This window comes from Callorhinus ursinus, unplaced genomic scaffold (assembly GCF_003265705.2).
Source record: "Callorhinus ursinus isolate GAN/ISIS: 27379988/994484 unplaced genomic scaffold, GSC_fseal_2.0 scaffold4, whole genome shotgun sequence".
NCBI lineage: Eukaryota > Metazoa > Chordata > Mammalia > Carnivora > Otariidae > Callorhinus > Callorhinus ursinus.
Window position 1 is genome coordinate 50,661,512 of NW_027397066.1, and position 16,707 is coordinate 50,678,218.

General features: G+C 32.5%; 1 pseudogene; it reads right to left on the reverse strand.

Annotated features, from left to right (window-relative positions):
• The window catches only part of LOC112835490 (glutamate dehydrogenase 1, mitochondrial-like), a 28,797-nt pseudogene extending 12,347 nt beyond the window's left edge, over nucleotides 1-16,450 (reverse strand).
• Nucleotides 16,451-16,707: the final 257 nt, after the last annotated feature.

Here is a 16,707-nt window from a genome sequence, read left to right on the forward strand (position 1 = left end):
CGGGACTCGATCCCGGGACTCCAGGATCATGACCTGAGCCGAAGGCAGTCGCTTAACCAACTGAGCCACCCAGGCACCCAAATCATCTCCATCTTGATAATAACTAATACAAAGAGAGTCCAGTAAATGAACCCTTGCATACTCACCAAAAAATCAAAACAAACAACCACAACAACAATAATAGTGAACCATATTTAGAAATATAAATGAAGTGCAACTTAAATGCTCCATATTTTTAGAGTTACCTGGACTCAGGAAATATAGGAGGGATACAGAAGGGCACTGTGATTAACTGGGGGTGGGGAAGCATGCTTCTCCAGGCCAGGGAAATAATCTAGATCCATATCCATAATGGTCATCAACATGTCACCTGTTAGAGGACATTTGAAAATCATGTAATCTCTTTGACTCTTGTTTGTGTCTTGTACAAAATTAAAGTCATAATGAAAACTAAAGAATGTTCCAGAGAAAGATTCAATGAAGTAATCTAAATAAACCATTGGCACATTATAATAATGAGATATTTTATAATGTTTCTATGTATTGCATTATATGATGTTTTGTCTGATCATGGTGTGTAATGGTCCATTATTTATTGTTTGTTTATTCACCCACTTGTTGTCCCCTCCATTTGGATATAAACTTCATGAGACATATATAAATATTGTTCACTATTTTATTTCTAGCATCTGGGAACAAGTCTCACATCAATGAATTTCAGAGATTGACAGGATAGGAATATGGCTATTAGATTAAAACAGTAAAATGAGGGTAACTGGATGATAGTTGTAGCACTGGAAATGAAAATGAGTTGAAAGACATTATTAATGTTTTGAGGTAAGATGACTGAATCAAAAGAAAACATGGTCACTGATTTGATATTAATGTTAAAGTAGAAGAATGAGAACAAAAAATAAATGGTTTCGGTGATGTGAAAAATATTTGAAACATGGACATAAAAAGGAAAGATTAAAGGGAAGTACACTGGAATAATATGAAATAGAGTATTAGGTTTACATTAACTTAGGACATAGTTAAAGGAAGAGCTATGTAAGAAGTTATTAAAAAATTCAGCTCATGTCAAGACTAAGAACTGAGAGAAGGAAAATGTGGGTGCCAAAAAATAATAAAATGTAAGAATGGTAAGTATGGCTGTAAAGGTAAGCAAAGAGATGACCATTTAAAACCCTATAGTGTAGTTTAAGCATTTTAGAATATCTTCTAAGAGCAACAAGGAGTCCCTGTAGTATTTTAAGAAAAAAGTTAGAAGACATGTTTTTTATTAAAGAAGTTAAAAAATATGTTTTATATTTTTTGAGATTTACTCTCATTACAATGATAAGTGAGAATTGATATGGGTAGACTGGTAGGAGAGTATTTCTCTGGCACAGACAAAGAAAGATGCAATCTTGATATGGTGTTAATAGTTAGCAAGGAAAAAAATAGTAAATGATTCAAGAGAAATTTAGGAGGAAGTCTAAAAGTGAATTGTATGTAAAGTTTATAGAAAAGAAAGCCATATAGAAAGAATCATTAGATTTCAAGTCTGGGAAAAAATATTGTGTAGTATGATGTTGATTTCCACTGCAAATATTACAAGAACAATGGTAGCAGAGACACTCTGGGGCACATTTGTTTAAGGTATTTATAAAACATTCAACTGGAGAACTTAGTTATGCACTAATTACACAGATTTGAAGTTCAAAAGTGTGGTCTGGTTGGAAATAAGCATGTATTAAGATATCAATATTAGATGGTAATTGAAGAGATGAAAAGATGGAAGAATCTGTGTAAAATTTTACTTTTATACTTATGCGGTTAGACAATCTAACAATTTTATATTTTAATTTTTAAAGGTAACTGCAGATATTGACAAATTCAATATACAGTAATTCCCCTTATCTGTAGTGGATACGTTCCAAGACCACCAGTGGATGCCTGAAACCATAGATAAGAGGGAACCCTATATATCCTATGTTTTTTTCCATATAAACACATATCAATGCTAAAGTTTAATTTATAGATCAAGCACAGTAAGAGATTAACAACCATAATTAATAATAAAATAATTATAACATTTTACTGTAATAAGAATTATGTGAATGTGTTCTCTCTCTCTCTTTCCCAAAATACCTTATTGTAATGCAACTACCCTTCTTGTGATGATGTGAAAGATTAACTGCCAATTGATGAGATGAAGTTAGGAAAATGACATAGAGCCTCAGGCTATTACCTACCTTTTGACTTATTGTCAGAAGGAGGATCATCTCCTTCTGGAGAGCAGTTGACCGCAAGTAACTGAAACCACGGAAAGAGCAATTGTGGATAAGGGGAAACTACTGTATTAACATCTTCATTGACAAAATGAAAAGTAATATTTGAAGTTTCATTTGTGCCTCTGCTTTTCTTGAGATTGTCATATTATGAAAGATATAAAGTTAGATTTTTAACAATATTTATTTTTTGGAAATCATTTAAAGATGTTACCTAAAAGCAAATAATACTTTTAAGATGTATGTCCTATATTAAAAAGTGGATCCATTATGCATAGTTGGAGACTTTGTAGAACAATGACTTTGCACATTACTAATGCTAAGATTGCAACAACTTTTGAATATGAAGATAAATAACCACAACTGTGAGGACATTAATATGCATCAAACATTCCAACAATACATCTCACTGAAACATGATTAATCTTACACATGCTGATGATGTTTAAAGCAGAGCATTATTGAAATTAATCTTGTTCTGTGGGAGAGTTCAATGAATAGTGTTGTGTTTATAATTTCAATTTCTGGATAACATACTGAAGCTTTAGCATTTGTAATTTCACATATTTTGCTAGGTTAGACACTTTTATACTAAAGATTATTCCATTCTTATAAAATTTTATAGAATAAAAATTCAGTTAAAATGGAGGAAAATACACTGCTTGAGAAATGAGATATTACCTTATATTAAATGACAACAGTTTAATATCTTTTGTTCCTGGTGGAGAAGTTGTGGTAATGGGGAAGCTACCTGTGGACATGGAGCTCAAAAAACCTGCAGTACCAAAATCTCTCCCCTCAAGATAAACCAAGTGATGAGAAATGTTTTCTGTATAACTACTTATTTTTTAAATAGTTTATCATGTTGTAAAATTATTCTCTGTGCATAATAAAAAAAAACAAACTCATTAAAGATATGAAAACTGCAACTAAAAGTCTTTTTCTCATAAGGCACCAGTTTCCCAGAGGATAAACTATGAAAAGCTTCTTTCACATTTTATACAAGTATATGTGCATTCATTCCTTTGTTTTTAGAATATCATGTTTATAAACATATTACTTTGATACATGGATTATTGAATTAACAATATACTTTGGATATCTTTATGCATCACTAAATGTAAATTTATATTTCTGTTTTTCTAATAACTAATAGTTTAATAAATAACAGAAGGTTAATTTGACAATAATAATAGTATGGCAAGAGTTGGCTTAAATAAAATTGGAGAGTTATACAACAGCCAGATTAACAGGATTTTTAATGATTGATAAGTTATTTTCATTGAACATACACAACATGAGATATACAATTTTGGAACTCCAAATAAGAACACTGGAAAAAAGAATCATATTCAATGATTTAAATGAGGTACTTTGGAAGTACTATATTTTCAAGAATATAGGTAGAATCTGACAATAACAGAAAAATGAAGGAGCGAGGGCATAGGGATTGTGGGGCACTGAAATTATTTTCAAACAATGATATTTAGGGAAAGCTTTGTTTAGAATATCAGATTTTCATAAAAGTGGAAGGAGGAAGAAGCTAGACAAATGTAAAACTGGTAATAGCAGAATAAGCAAAGTGTTCAGCAAATGCAAAGACCATAAAATGTACTGTGCTTCATGTGTTTGCAGAAAAGAGAGGCAGCCAGGGTGCCTGGATTGAAGAGAGCAAGGGAAAAGCAACAAAAAAAAAGGCTAGAACTATGGTGACAAATCATATATAGCCCTGTAGACCATGGTAAAGATTTGGTAAGGGGTGATATTTGGAGTGTTTTGCAAACAAGAGTAAATAACTAGATAACACACACAGCCAGCTTAGAACAAAGTATATTGGGGGTAACAATGTGTTGCTGATAAATTTATACAAAAATGCAAATAGACAAGAAAAACAAAACATTCTGAAAGATTGAAAGTTGAAAGGCTGAACCTAGTGGATAGCAAAACATACTTAAAATACAGTAATTTCAGCAGTATGGCATTGGCACAGGTTATATAAATATATAATGTAATGGAGTAGTGGGGAAAGAAAGGAAAAACAAACCACCACATTTAAGATCATTTGACATCAGATGAGGACACTATAGCCATGCAGTAAGGGAAGGCTACATTTTTTTTTTTAATAGACTATTTTTTTTGAGAGGTGTTGGATTTACATAAAAATTGAGTAGAACATACAGGATCATTTCTAATTATCAGCAACAAATGATAGTTCCTTTTGCTCCATGTCCTTGGCAGCATTTGGTATGGTCAGTGTTTGAGATTTTAGCTATTTTAATATGTGTGTAGTAGTATCTTATTGTTTTAATTTGCATTTCCCTGATAACTTATGATGTAGACTACCTTTTCATATGCTTATTTGTCATCTTTAATCTTTCTTTGGCAAGATGTCTGTTGAAATACTTTGCTCATTTTTAAATTGGGTTGTTTTCATATTATTGAGTTTTAATTGTTCTTTACATATTTATAACAGTCCTTAGATATCTTTTGAAAATATTTTATCCATGTCTGTGGTTTGTTGTTGTTGTTTTGTTGTTATTGTTGTTGTTTATTCTTTTCACATATCTTTCTCAAAGGAGAAGTTTTTAGTTTTAACAAAGTCCAAGTTAACAATTTTTATTTCTTGTGTCATGCTTTTGTTTTGTACCTATGAAATCACTACTAAATCCAAGATATCTAGATTTTCTTCTATGTTGTCTTCTAGGAGTTTTGTAGTTTTCCATTTTCCATTTAGGTCTATAATCCATTTTGAGTTAATTTTTGTGAATAGTGTAAAGTTTGTGTCCAGATTCATTTTTTTCTTGCATGTGGATGTCCAGTTTTTTCAGCACCATATGTTGAAATCATCATCCTTTCTTAATTGTATTACTTTTATTGCTTTGTCAAAGATCTGTTGACTGTATTTGTGTGGGTCTATCCTGGGGTCTCAGTTCTGTTTCATTAAACTGTTAGTATATATATTCACCAACACCTTGATTTGTCTTGATTACTGTAGAGTCTTGGTTACTGTAGTTTTATAGTAAGTCTTAAAGATCAGGTAATGTAAGTCCTCCAAATGGTTCTACTCCTTCAAATTGTGTTGGTTATTCCTGGTCTTCATTAAATTGGGAAGAACTTACATTGTGATAATATTGAGTCTTTTTATCCACATAGATGGAATATTTCTCAAAATATTTAGATCTTTTCTAAGTTCCATTATAAGAGTTTTATATTTTTCCTCATATATATATCCCACACATATTTTATTACATTTATATCTAAAAATTTCTTAATTGAGGTGCTTATATAAATGGTATTATGTGTTTAATTTCCAATTCCAATTGTTCATTGCTGGAATATAAGAAAGCCATTGACTTTTATATATTAACATTTTATGACAACTTTGCTATAATTGCAGTTTTAAAAAAACAGGTTTTGTCATGTATTTTAGATCATGTATCTTAAGACTGACAGATCAGGAAATAACTGCCATTCAAAAGATAATTTGTAAATCACAGATCCCAAGAATAAGAGGCATGCCACACCCATATGAGGCCACAAGAAGAAGCACCATGTTCTGTCAAGATGCAGAAAGAGTAAGCGAAAAGCATTGGCAGAAGGGTTTACTGTGGTTTCCATGGAGAAGACAAGAGAAAGTAGGGTAGGAAGGTTTAGGATTGGCTAATTTGAATTCCAATGGGCTCTAGGGTTACAGTGGCCACTTCCAGTTGTCCTGGTAAGTGAAACTAGGATGATTAGGGTAGATAGGAATATTGCTTCTGGTAGTGTAAAAGCCACACAGAGGTAATTGGAAGCCTAAGCTATGAATTGGTTAATTTGCACATGAATAGCAGTCTCCATTTTCTCTAAGAATTGACTAGCCTTGAAAACAGCATCTCCCCAGTCAGCGAAGCCCTGGAACATAACAAATACAATTAAAATAAGTAAGTAAGTAAGTAAGTAAATAAATAAATAAATAAGAAAATGTGATTAATACAACTGCATATTAACTCCAGAAAGTTTTTTGTTGATTCTTTGCAGTTTTTTACATAGACAATCTGGAATTTGTTAAATAAATAAATACATAAATAAATAAATAAGATATTTTTATGTTCTTCTTCTGAACTTGTATACTTCTATTTTCTGTTCTTGTCTTATTGCTCTAGGAAGAATTTGTAGTATGATTTTGAATAAGACTGGTGAGAAAGGAGAATTGCTTTATTCCTGGTCTTAGGAGGAAAGCATTTAGTTACTTACCGTTAAGTGTGATGTTATCTATTGGTTTTTGTAGGTATTCTTTATCAAGTTGAGGATATTCCTCTTTATTCCTAGTTAGCATAGTCTTTTTAATAAATGGCCCTGTATTTACTGGATATCCACAATCAAATAATTTAGATCTAGAAATTACAATAAACACAAATGTCAATTCCAGATAGATTATAGATCAAAACAATGACATTTCCAGAAATAAGGAAGAATATTTTCATGACCTTACTGCAGTAACATTTTCTTAAATGGAATATCACTGTAAAGGTAGAGATTGATGATTTGGATTATATTAAATTTAGCCAACTTTTGTATATCAAAATAAATCATTAAGAGAGAGGAAATGCAAGTTATGATCTGAGATATATAGTTTCAACGTATTTATTTGGCAATAGACTCAGAGATGAAATATAAAAGTGATACACTTGTGTAACAAAAACCAGACATTCCCTTACCCTCCTAGATAGGTAAAAACCTTGAAATTATACTTCTTAAGAGAAGGCACACAAAAGGACAGAAGCCTATAAAGAATGTTCTCAAAATCATTTTTCTTCAAGGAAATGCAAACTAGAACCACATTGAAATACTAAAATTATAACAAAATCTAAAAATACTTAATCAATAACACAAAAAACAAAGTGGTAATATCAGGTGTTAGAAAGATGTGGAGCAAGAATTCTCATATCCTGTTATTCTGAGTATAATTAAAGCCCATGACTCAAAATTCTGCTTCTAAGTATATCTTTCACAGAGCTGTTGACATTTGAGCACCAAAACATCAATCAGGAGAGTCTATGTTGTACTAGATGTACATATTGCTTAGATATAATATTCAAAAACAGGAAAGATTAGAAAATTCTGTATGTGCCTTCCCAGATTTGCTTTCGTAACTAGCCATGAGATTCAAGATCTTGTTCAAAGGAGATAAATAGGAGCAATATGGTCTTAATACTTCCTCAGTCTCATTAGACAGGCTGAATAACAAAACTAGGAAGAGCAGTGTAGTTAATGTTCTATGGGGGAAATCTGAGATAAAAAACAAAAACAAAAAAACAGGAGAATGGTCTACAAATATAACTTCCTTTCCCTTTCTTTTTTCCCAATAGACTCTTTTACTTTGCAATGATTCCACATACCCTGTCTGAAGAAGGTACATGTGTGCAAGTATGTGCTGTGTTTTGCAATGTTTTGTCCAGATCAGTAATACACCACCTACTGCTCTTGCTCTTTTTGCACACTAATTACAAAATTCCAATGAGGCACTGGCATATAATATGTGTTTCACATTTTGTTTTAGAACAAGGAGTCAGAAAATAAAGTATTAATATCAATAAATTCCCCAAATCTAAAAATAACATTTTTAACATTAAGTACAAACTTTTCAAAACACACAAAGACTAGAGGGATAAGTAGACTGATATAAATTGGAAAGGAGCAATAAATTTAAGAGATGGAGGTAAAATAATTTCTCTGAGAAATAATAATAATTTATTCTCTGTAGAATCTTGAAATGTCTTATGTTTTTGTTTCTGTACTTCTTATCAAGCTTGAGTTCCTGAAATAACTAAAAAGAGAAGATTAACAAATAGAGAGAGGGAGAGAGAGAGAAAACAGAGGAAGAACTATATTCATAAATGAAGGGGATGAAAATCAGTAACCAAAAAAGAAAAGGACTCAAGTGTCATTGGATATTTCTCTTTCCGATTGTATGCTAGAAAACAATAAACCATAGTTTCAGTATGCTGAGTGAAACTAATTTGAAGGTAAATGTGTGCTCTCTCAGCTAAATTATGTTAATATCTTATAATGGTTTCCTTGACTCTAATTGCTCTAATTGTAAAACCACTTTAATTCAGTCTTGCTTCAAAGTAATTTTTCCAAAATTACAAGTGTGATTATTTCACTCTTAACTTAAAACCATTCAATACTTTTCCATTTCTTTCATATAAAAAAAATCATTGACTCACTATGTCATTAGTGGTATAATTCCTCTTAGTTCTCTTTTTACATCTTGTGCAAGCTAGTGTTAAACTTATTTTATTTAATCGTTGGAACCTTTCCTTTGGTCTTAGCTCTTTATAACATTTTAGAACTTAAAACTCAACAATAAGAAAACATAGAACACAATTAAAATATGGGCCAAAGACTTTAACAGACCCCTTACCGGAGAAGATATACAAAAGACAGATAATCCTATGAAGAACGCTCCACATCATATGTCATCAGGGAAATGCAAATTAAAACAATGAGAAATTATTACACCTAACACAATGGCCAAAATCCAGAACACTGACACCACCAAATGCTGTCAAGGATGTGTAACAACAACAAAAAAACAAAAAACAGAAAAACTCCCTACACATAGCTGGTGGGAATGCAACATGGCAGAACTATTTGGGGGTGCCTGGGTGGCTCAGTTGGTTTAGCGACTGCCTTCGGCTCAGGTCATGATCCTGGAGTCCCAGGATCAAGTCCCGCATCAGGCTCCCTGCTCAGCAGGGAGTCTGCTTCTCCCTCTGACCCTCTTTCCTCTCGTGCTCTCTATCTCTCATTCTCTCTCTCAAATAAATAAATAAAATCTTAAAAAAAAAGAACTATTTTGGAAGACAGTTTGGTGGTCTCTTACAAAACGAAACATACTCTTACCATAGACCCCAGCAAACATTCTCCTTGGTATTTACCCGAGTTGAAAAATTATGTATACACAAAAACCTGCACATGGATATTTATAGGAACTTTATTCATAACTGCCAAAACTTTGAAACAACCAAGATGTTCTTAAGTTGATAAATAAACTGTGGTGCATCAAGCCAATCTGAGAAGGCTACCTACTGTATGATTCCAACTATATGATATTCTGGAAAAGAAAAAGACTATGGAGTCATTAAAGAGATCAGAGGTGTCAAGAGTTTCAGGGAGAGGAAGGGATGAATAGGCAGAACACAGAGGATTTTTAGAGTAGTGATGCTTTTGTATATGATACAGAAATGGTAGAGACATGTCTTTATACATTTGTTTAAACTCAGAATGTACATGAAGAAGGTATGGCAGTATAAACTATGAACTCTGGGTGATGATTTATCAATATAGGTTCATCAATTACAATAAATATACCACTTTGGTGGGAGATATGGATTAAAGAGGTAGCTATGCATGTGTGAGGGCAGGGGGTATTTGGAAAATCTCTATACCAGCCTCTGAAATTTGCTGTGAACAAAAAGCTGCTCTAAAAATTAGTGTCCAATATATATTAGACTTTGCATATAATGGAATATATATTATACACCACCATAGCCCATCAGAAAGGCCAAAAATTTTAAAAAGACAAATGTATATATACAAAACAAAGAAGTGTTGCTCCAGAATTCTCATATATCAGTGAGGAGAGTAAATTGGTAAAACCATTTTGGGAGAATGTTTGGCACGACCTACTAAAGCTGAACATATGCAAACCCTATGAATCAGAATTTCCATTCCTAGGTATAGAGCCTACAGAACACATACATGGATTCTCTAATGACAGGCATATGAGTGTTCATATCAGCACAATAAGATGATAAATATGGGTACCTAAATTACAGTATAATCACTTGCTGGCATACCATAAAGGAATGAAAATAAATGATCCACAACTACATGCAACAATATGTATCTTAGAAATAAAGGTGAGTTGAAGCAGCCAGATAAAAAAGACTGTACATTAAGTTTATTTATGTAAAGTAAAAAAACAGTCAAATATATTCCGTAAGAAACTGAAATGTTGATTCTCCAGGAGAAAGTGATGGTTGTTACTTGAAGGCTAAGAGAAGGCTACTTGCACACTGGCAATACTCTCTGAATCTGGTTCCTGGTTTCATAGCTCTTCAGTTTGTGAAAATTCATTGAGCTATACACTAAGGTTTAGTTTTCTATAAAACTTTAAAAAGTCTTTTTGGAGAGCTAAATACTAGTATCACTAATATGATACTTTAATATACATATAGCATATACCCAACATAGATTTTTATGTATGCATAGCAGAAATACTTAAATATCTGTAAGGATATATCCAAATACTGTGGTTGACCCTGGGATGTAGTATAAGGGTGTAGTTCAATTTTACAAGGGGAAATTTCAATTTTTTCCTAATTTTTTTTATAAAATGTGAATTTCATTGTAATATAAAACAGTTTTAAAAGTTTACTAGATTGCATATTAATTTAATACAATATGTATTTGTATTGGACCACACTCAAACATTTCCCCATGTTAGTCACCCAGGGCTGTTCCTTTGACTGCTTCTTCCTTCTTTTCTCCTTTCTTACCTCTACCCCCCCTTTTTATCCTTTCTTCCCTATTTATACCTTTGTCTATCTTTTTTCTTTTATAGATATTGATATAAATATCCATCTGTTTCTAAATATATATTTTCATAATAAATTATTTAATGAGAATAAAATGTTAGGAGTACTAACTTAAGAGTACCAAGTCATGGTTTATTTATTTATTTATTTATTTATTTATTTATTTAAGATTTTATTTATTTATTTATTTATTTATTTATTTATTTATTTGAGAGAGAGCACACGAGCGAGCAGAAGGAGGAGCAGAGGGACAGGGAAAAGCAGACACCCCACTGAGCCGGAAGCCTACGTGGGGCTTGATCCCAGGACCAGAGGTCATGACCTGAGCCCAGTGCAGACACTTAACCTACTGAGCCACCCAGGAGCAGCAACAAGTCAACATTTATGCACATCTATGGATATCTTGATATACTTTGCTTTTTAATTTCCTTTAAGCATTGTGTATTAGATACCAATTTTTAACACAAAATTTCATAGTCCTCTGAAGTAAAGTTTTAGGTTTTTCCTACTATTCATTGGAAATTAATAGCCAAATGATGATCTTTACAGTTTGATTTTAACTTGTCTTCAAATTTGTTATTACTACCATCACTATTATTATCATATTCTCTCCTCTTTCTCATCTACAGAACACTATACTCCACGTTCCAGTCATATCTTTGTTGACCAAGTTTTGGAATACACCATTCACTTTCAAATTTCCCACATTTCTCAAAATATTCCCTTTCAGGAAGGATTTACCCTAGTTGGGTAGAACCCTCCCCATCCTCAACACCTAGTTGAATTTTTATCTACTGTGTGAAATATTCTCTTTTCCCACCAGCTAGAATAATTGTCACCATCTTCCATGCTTCTATACTATGTTTATATTGCTTTATAATTAACTAAATTAACTGGAATTTATAGGGTCTTTTCCACAGTCTTTGGTTTATAATAAGCTCCCAAAGAAGGTAAAGTAATAAAATCAATATGTCTTAATGATATTATCAAAATAAAAAATATAATATTGTTATAAACTATAACATTATGTTTCCTTTTCACTGGATATTAAGCTCACTGGGAAGTAGAAATAATACTTTATGTATGATTACATATATACAACCATATTTCAATTTATAAACACACATATGCACAAAAATACATACACACATATTTTTCAGATATTCTAGAATGTAGGAGATGACAATTTTTTATTAAATAAAAATGAAATGCAAAAATGTTCTTACTCCCCCTTCCATTCTCTGGAAACTTATTTATCCTAAAAGCTAAGTTTAAAAAACAAAAAAAAAACCTCTGTGAAATATTTATTGAACAACTTCACTATGTTATATCTCTTTTGGTAAATATTAATGATCCCAAATCAGAGAGTTTGTCTGTACTATCTTTGATGTCCTCATTCAAGCACAGTGCCCAGTTCATCTGAAGTTCTCAGTAAATATAATTTGTCACAGAAAGATTAAGTGACAAATCTCATGCATTAAAAAAAGTGAATTTTCTTAGGTTTTAAATCTCTTTATTATGATGTACAATAATATAACTATGCTCTACAATGTACATATATATGTAGAAAAATGTATGTGTATATTTATGCTTGCTGTATCTTTAATTTCAAATAGTTTGGAAATATGTTAGGGAAGCCACATGCTTATGTAATTAGCTCAAATATACATTCAACTCAGAAACATAAACAACATAAGTGCTTATTTTATATCTTGTAATTTATTTAACTGTTTTTCTCACACATTCTAGTAATGAGAAGAGAGTTATCCTTGCTTGAATTTTTTTTTAATGCTGCTCTTTTTGTGGATTAAATGGTAAGATTGACCTATTTTATACCCAATACATAGCTTATTTATTTATTTACTTAAATTCAATTAGCCAACATATAGTACAACATTAGTTTTTGATGTAGTGTTCAATGATTCATTAGTTGCATTTAACACCCAGTGCTCATCACATCATGTGTCCTCCTTAATGTCCATCAATACATAGTTTCTAAATATGTATTATTTTATTAGGATTACAATTCATCAAAAAATTATACCCTAGATGTTTATATTTTCCCCATCAAGATTTTAAGAGCAAAACTCCTTTATTGATAAATAATTTTAATAAATTATTAAATCTATTTATTTAGTTAATTTATTTAATAAATTACTGAATCTATAATTTATAAAATAATTTTTCATATATAAACAGTTAAGTTCCTAAGCATTCTTTTTGAATATATTCCTATATATGCATAACTCATTTTGTTGCTTGTTGCTTTATTGTGTATTTCAGATATTGTGTTTTTCTATTTTTTACAAATTGAAAGTTTGTGACAACCCTGCACTGAGCAACAATCAGCACCATTTTGTGTCTTTGTGTCACATTTTGGTAATTTATATTTCACACATTTTCATTATTACTATTTTTTGGGGGGATTTGTAATCAGTGATTATAACTTGCTGAAAGCTCAGATGATGGTTAGCATTTTTAGCAATAAATATCTTATAATTAAGGTAGGTATATTTTTTTACACATAATGTTATTGCACACTTAGTGGACTACCATATAGTATAAACATAACTTTAATATATGCTAGCAAACCAAAAAATTCATTTCACTCACTTTTTTTTTTTCTTTTTTGATACTCACTTTATTATAGTGGTCTGGAACCAAACCTGCAGTATTTCCAAGGTATGGCTGTACCCATATACAGATTAATTAACCTATAATTTAAATAAAGAATAACTCCCTTGGTAAGTAAGGACATAGCTATTGAAAGACCAAAGATAGTAAAAACAATAACAATAGTAATAATAACACTACCCATTCTGAACAATTAACCATGCAACTGACAAGTTCCATCACCATAAGGAATTCCAGGAATTTCCTTTCCATATTAGCTAAGAAGAAAATTCAAGAAGAATAAGTCAAAGGAAATATACTTATCTATTCTTTCTTCTTTTAAAAATATTTTCATTAATATTTCAATATCATTAAAATCTTCCAAAATTTAGAAAGAGAAAAAAAATGAAAATATATTTATATTTGTACTCGACTGACATTAATTTAAGTAAGGTGTTGAAAGTGTTTGGCACAGGATGTCATACATAAGTTAGACACACAAAGAGAACACCCAGATAAACCAACACATTAAATAATAACAAGCATTACTTTTGGAAATGAAAATTTTGGACTATGGTTAAAAAAGAATTTGAGTATTTAAATTTAATTAAACATAAACACATTGCCTAAGCACATAATCAAGAATATAGTACCTCTTATGCTTACCAGTTCCAGAGAACTAAGTGCCTCATCGATGTATAAAATGTATAAGATTTCAAATTCCCAATTAATCCCATTTAATTCTTGGCTTTGTAATAACTGCACTTTCTGTGCTTTACTTTAGCATAGAATATCAGTTTATACTTGAATACTTAGAGTCTTGAGTCCAAAATACGTAGGGCAGGATAGCAACCTGGAAACCAAGGCAGAATTCCTTCTACTCTGGGAAATCTGTTTTTCCTCTTAACTCTTTTGACTGGAGAGGTCCACCCACATTATGGAGGATAATCTTCTGTTTTTAAAATCAACAATTTATCAATGTTAGTCACATCTACGAAATACCTTCACAGCAACATTTAGACTAGTGTTTGAGCAAAGACTGGGCACAAAAGTCTAGGCAAGTTGACACATAAATCAAGTTACACAGGGCAAGTAAGAACAACCTGTGCGTGAATTGCATGACATTCACTGCAGAATGTTCTATAGCCTTCAGGCCTTGAAGTTTATCTGGGAATTATATAAATCACCAAAATAGCACAGAAAATAGCACTGAAAACTTAACAACTTTACAGTTTTCTCATGGAATTTGCTATCCCCATTTTCTGAGTGCACTGAAAATATGTTGAAAATAATTTCCTGGATTTTTCTCTATTTGAGAATCATTAAAAGTCAATTTGCACAATAATGAAATGGTCAAGGTCCATAACCTGTGAGTTAGTTTACATGTTTACGTTAATCTTACATATCATTCCTTCATCTCCATGGAAATGCATATGTGTGTATAATAATTACTTGTATAGAGATGCCTGTTTCAAATAGACTTAAGGTTAATAGCATTAATCTATTTTTCCTTAGAATGTTATGTTTTGCCAGATCACTTTATTGAATTTCATTTTAATTCTCAGAGTATTCTCTGCTAATATTGCCATATGATAATGAAATCTAGAATTGAGAAACAAAGAATAAATTACAAAAAACAGATATTTCAGTTACTTAAGTAAGTCTGCTGTTGGTCCAGAAATGGAAACAAGTAACATTTCCCCAGGCAAGTAAAAAAGAAAACCAATGTCCCTGTGGGTTGAAAATTTTAATCATTGGGGTGCCTTGGTGGCTCAGTCATTAAGGCTCTGCCTTCGGCTCAGGTCACAATCCCAGGGTCCTAGGATCCAGCCCCTCATTGGGATCCCTGCTTAACGGGAAACCTGCTTCTTCCTCTCACCCTCCCCCTGCTTGTGTTCCCTCTCTCTCTGTCTCTCTCTCTCTGTCAAATAAATAAATAAAATCTGTAAAAAGAAATTTAATCGTACATAGTAGTGGTAACAATAGTCTCATCTTTCTTTCTTTTTTTTTTTTTTATCAGTTAGCCACTGTATCTTAATGTGGTTCTCATGGATAATGATCCAACTTTGTATAGGGCCATGATTAGTTCTAATTTTTTCTTCTGTGGATATTAATCTCTAAATTTCTAGGTTTATAGCATTTGCATCTAGATCTTTGTGAATTTGTTAGTATCAGCTTATGGATTTTTGGAGGAACTGTGCTGAGCAGAACCTTGGTCCCCTCCCTTGGTATTCTTTTGAGTAAAACAATGTTATAAAAGTGGCAATGATCTTGGCTTTGACTCTGCTTGCATTGGACTTGGTCAGCTACTTTTCACTGGCTGCAGGGATCAGGATGTCACAGTCAGCTTCCAAGATGCTTCTTTTATAGGGTTTTGCCTTGGGGAAGCCCAGGATTGATCCATGTTGCAATCTGAAGTCTTCCAGTTCCTTTGGGTCTATACCATCTGGATTCCATATGCTCCCATCAGATTCACCAACACCAACATATTTAGCACCAAAACGATGTAAATATCTCATAGAGTGCAGGCCTACATTGCCAAATCCCTGAATAACGAATGTTTTACCTCCAAACCATGGTGTCATTCCTAAAATACTCAGAAGCTTCGTTGATGAAATTTTCAATCCCATGGAAGACTCCCCGGCCAGTAGCTGAGGTCCGCCCATGGATTCCGCCCTGACTGATGGGCTTACCGGTAACACAAGCATGGGCATTAATATCATAGTTCCCCCTGGTGCTGGCATAGGTGTCAGCAATGCAGGACATCTCCCACTCAACCGTGCTCATGTCTGGGGCAGGCACATCAATGCCAGGACCAATAAAGCCCTTCTTCGCCAGCTCCATGGTAAACCTCCTTATGATCTTTTCCCATTCATTATCAGTATAGTTCTTGGGATTGATCTTAACACCAGCCTTGGCACCCCCAAATGGCACATCAACCATTGCACATTTATATGTCATCCAAGAAGCCAGAGGTTCGAGTGAGGTCAGAGCTGGGGCCAGGAACACACCCGTTGCCCAAGAGCAGCCAGCTGCTGACCACTTGGGCTCTGGATGAGTCTGAGACACACTATAAGGCTAACGCCTCTGAGCAGCAGGTGTGAGCATTTTCAGAAGGTGGCATGGTCCTCAAGTGAGTTACTGGTATTTTACATCAGCAACATAACTCAATTTTAATGATTGTAACAAAAATAAAAGCTGTTTCTCTTTATGCATTTTATTCTCTTAGAATA